This window comes from Protopterus annectens, chromosome 7.part0 (genome assembly GCF_019279795.1).
Source record: "Protopterus annectens isolate FY-2018-M chromosome 7.part0, PAN1.0, whole genome shotgun sequence".
Taxonomy (NCBI): Eukaryota; Metazoa; Chordata; order Ceratodontiformes; family Protopteridae; genus Protopterus; species Protopterus annectens.
In genome coordinates, this window is record NC_056739.1 from 702159813 (window position 1) to 702164812 (window position 5000).

Here is a 5000-nt window from a genome sequence, read left to right on the forward strand (position 1 = left end):
TACTGAAAGACACAGCAATGTGACATGACTGTTGCACTGAGGATTATGCGAATACTACTACATAGAAGTGTACGGGAAGCACTGGAAACATGAAGCACAACCATTATTGACAATGTTGAAGCTTATATCACATGAGGTCACCCAGTATCAAGAGCTGAAATAGATTCAAGAAAACCAGCTATAGTAGCTCAAGAAAAACAAAATGACAAAAGTAGCATGAAGCATTAAAACTGCTACACCCAGAGATTATAGTGTTTTATGTACAGGCAGACACAAAGTCATAGAATGCCAAGACCTGCAAGCAGGAACAATAGTGCTGTGGAAGAATGGCATCCAAGTAGTTCCAAAAATACTAGGAGAAACAAGGTTAATAAAAAGGACTTTAAAGTCATATTTGAGTATACTACCTGTACATGTAACCCCACATAACCTGCAAAAGGAGGCAGTTCTGAGTACATTGCAGGTACTGAGAAGTGCACTCACAGCTGATATCAAGGACTGAAACAATATTAATGTTATATACTTTAATCATACATTAATGGAAGAATGGAGAAATTAACAACAAAACAGATTTCTGAACTACTCTGAGACATGATGGTCAATGAAACTAATCACAAAGACTGCCTAGACCCCCTATGGCATTGTGATTGGACAGGGTGCAATCCTCTGTGTTGTGATGTGGAAATGTTTTGTTTACAATAATGCACTGTATTACATTTTCCCCACCTATTTTGAGATGTTTGCCCTTGTATTAACTTCCCATGTTGTAGCAATTGTCATTCAGTGCAGGAATAAATCTCAATATCCTAATTTACATTGTCTGCACACTTAGATAACCGTAGTCCAGGAGCATTGGCTTGAAGGACTGAGAAACAAATGCAAAATAGGACAGGGCTAAACAGCGAGTACTGTGGTTCATCACTAGTAATGTTTCTGCTTTCAGAAGTGGCTTCTGTGACTCTAACTGCATGGGTCCTGTCAGACAAGCAGCTGGTTGTCCAATGCACAACTTATATATTTATAATCAATGTTATAAGTTTGTTAATAATGTCTGCATGAAAAATAGTGTCAACAACCTTGTCTAGTTTCAGATAAGCTGCATGTACTGCATAACTGCATCCAATGCTTTAGTGACTTTGTAAAGAAATTACTGATGCTAAAACTGCAGGCCGTGCTTTTGAATAAGGCCTAAGACAACATGTTCCATTGTTTTACATATGAGACTAATGGGACTGATGTGGTTATAGTTACAAGGATCCATGGTTTGGCTACTCTTGTATGCATTTCAGTGGTTGTTATCCAGGCTTCAGTAATATAACCAGCAGAGAAGCTTAGATTAAAGAGGTTGATGTATACTAGGCACTTTTGAGAGCATCTTTGCTTTACTATTAGTTGTGTTGCTTACATTTCCTATTATAATATTAAAGTTAAAATTGCAAGTGATTTTACAAAAAAAAAAAAAAAAAAAAAAAGCTTATACTATACTGTGTTGTTTGCTTTTTACTTTCACAATCTACTTTTTCTTTGTAATCACACCTACAAAATTATGTTGTGGTTGGTATTAGGCAATGTTTTACATAGGACTGAAAAGCATTATGAGTAAAGAAATACCTTGCCTTATTAGAGCTGCTTACATTGTAGGTTTACTACTATATAATCACGTGTTCATTTTCAGTGTGAGCTGTTCCACATGTAAGAATGAGTTGACAGATTTTCTTTTCTAAGAATTACAAAACTACTACCGATATTTTTAGCATGAAAATACAGTAGCCTACACATCAATGAAGGTAATAAAGCATTATGAGTTCAGTCTTCATGATGATATGGCAGGGATTTTCACCTATGAAGAAAAACATCCAAGGGGTCATCCTTAAATTAAAATACAAAGACAACACAAAGATAACACATTTTTTCCATCAAAGGTTGTGTAGTTTGGTACTGGATATGATAAGGAGGTTGAAGACAAGCTTTTTACTTTCTCTTCCTTCAGAACAAGACTGGTTAGATGTAGTTCAATTAGGCCATACCTGTTGCTGATCAGGAACCTGGTATGTTATCAAGATGTTCTTAGCTTTTGTGAGGGCGCTGCATAATAATTATAGGGGGCAAAATGGTGTTTAGAATAAGTGTTGTCTTATCTGAACTTTGCAAACAGCAAGCAGGAAAGATGAAGAGAAACTCAGAGTAAGTGAAAATATAATATATAATATAATAATATAAAACGACTAGTGATTAAAAATAAAAAAAGAACACTTCCTAAACCTTCAAAACCAACACAAACTAAACCCAAAGAAATTTTGGAGCACAATCAATTCCCTACTCCATCTAGGTCAAAATAACAATCCTTGCCCTAATCCAGGTAAAACTCCCACTGAGATAGTCTTGCTCTTCAATTCATATTTTATCGACACCATAGCTAAACTCACCACTACCTTCCCACATATAGACCCCTGCCCACCTGAACTTTCCACTTCACACTCCTCTACTACTCCTCATATTCTCATTCTCACCTATACCAACTTCCACTATAAGAAACTACTTCATAAACTCAAACCTTGTACTAACGCACCAGAAAATTTACCTGCTGAATTTCTACAACTATCTGCAAACTCCATTGCCTATCCTATCAGCATGCTCCTCAATAGATCTATTCAGGAGTCCAGTATACTAAACATATGGAAGAAAGCATTTGTTCTTCCACTCCATAAAGATGGCAACAACTCTAATATCTCTGGCTTCCGACCCATTGCTATCCTCTCTCTCATCTCTAAAATATTAGAAAAATGTATTCACACTCAGCTTCTTAACTATCTTGTCTAAAACCAAATACTTTCCACTACACAGCATGGCTTCAGGCCATGTCATAGTACCTGCACTGCTCTCATATCCTTTATGGACACAGTAAACAGGGCTCTAGATGCCAGTTACATAGTCTTCTCACAGTTCCTAGATCTCTCTAAGGCCTTCAACACAGTTTCACACCCCCCTTCTCCTCACACAACTCGCCAACTTAGGTTTCTCACCCCATACCTTAAACTGGTTCTCAGGCTATCTCACCAATAGGCATCAATCCACCTAATGGCAACACTGCTTCTCACCTTTTCTCAACAAAACTATAGGTGTACCTCAAGGATCTGTGCTAGGTCACCTCCTTTTCAATATATTCATTAACAACTATCACACCACCCTTACCCATGGCACAGTTATGCAATATGCAGATGAGTCTACAATCACCTGTACTGCCAAATCTATATCTGAGTTACAACGTCTTAGCCAAAATGCTTTCACTTCAACCAAAACTTGTCTGTCAAACAACCATCTTGTTCTAAGTCCCAATAAACCACATTTCTAATATTCTCCCCCAAAAAAACTACCACTCTGAACAACAATGTTTTTCTGTCCAATCCCATAATAATACTCGCATTGAAGTTGTTCCAAGTACCAAACTGCTTGGAGTTATTATTGATGGAAATCTAACATTCAAACTCCATCTCAATAGCAACATAAAAAAAAAAACACCTAAAAAATTCGGTACCCTCTATAGACACAAATACTACCTTAATATTACTGCTAAAAAGCTCGAGTATTATCCTTCCTGCTACAATCTCTGCTATACAGTGTCCCAATCCTCACCAATATCCAGTCCTCCCAGAAAATCAAACTGGACTCATGTTACAATAAGATTGCCAAATTTGTAAGAAATTCAAAAAACTCAGCACACCACTGCTTATCTATATAACAGCTAAACTGGCTCAGACTCCCACACTACCTCACTTATTCACAATTAACCACTGCACATAAACTCATATACAAGCCTTCAACATGCCCCTCCCTCTCCTCCTTAGTGACTTCATACTACCATAACAGGCCACTAAGATCCAAAAACACAATGATGCTGAAAGTTGAAAAAACCTAACATTGCAGCTGGTCAAATGCTGTACTTTTTTACTGTCTCAGAACTATGGAATGCCCTCCCACTTTCTATCAGAACAATCAGTAATCTTGGTGTCTTTAAGAAGTTTCTCAGATCACATCTCACTTCTCTCTGGCAATGTACTTGTGCCAAAATAGTACCTCCTAACACCTGAACCACTACTATATTCCTCTACAATATTACTACTTAGGAGTTCTCCCTGACTTGCTGAATTCAGCTGCTTATGCCTACAAAACTCCAACAAGTAGGAATCAAAACTGCTACACTACCTGACTAACTCCATCCTCAATGATCAAATTGTACACAATGTTGATGTGTAATGTTTGTAAATAACTTGTACCATTGTGTTTAATATTTATTTCCATGCATTGAGACTGTATATACACTTGTGCTTGTTCTTGTATGTACAAGTAATGTTATGTGGAGCTTTTCTCCCAGGGCCTCTACTGAAAATGGGCTCACATAGGCCCAGTAGTCTTTCCCGGTTAACAAATGCAATAAATAAATATATAAACAAACAAACAAATAAATAAATAGTACAAATTTTTCATACATTATAACATTTCCTAGTAATTGAAGATCTATTATTAATATTGTAATATATAATTGGACAATTTTCATGACTTCACAAGATATTTTAAGAAATATTGGTCCACATCCTAGGATAGTGTTTAAGAACAAACTAAATTTAAAAACACAGTTCTGTTATAGATGGCCAAGTCTAATGACCAATACTAGGCACATTTCCTTGTATGAAATGCAATTACTGTCAGTATATATATATATATATATATATATATATATATATATATATATACACACACACACACACACACACACACACACACACACACACACACACATATATATATATATATGTGTGTGTGTGTGTGTGTGTGTGTGTGCATATATATATATATATATATATATATATATATATATATATGAATATATATATATATATATATATGGTCTATATTAGAACACCGAATGTTCAAAATGTTGAGTGTTCTAATATCGAACCCTGTGAATCGAAAATTTAAAACATTAAACATACAGAACAGCA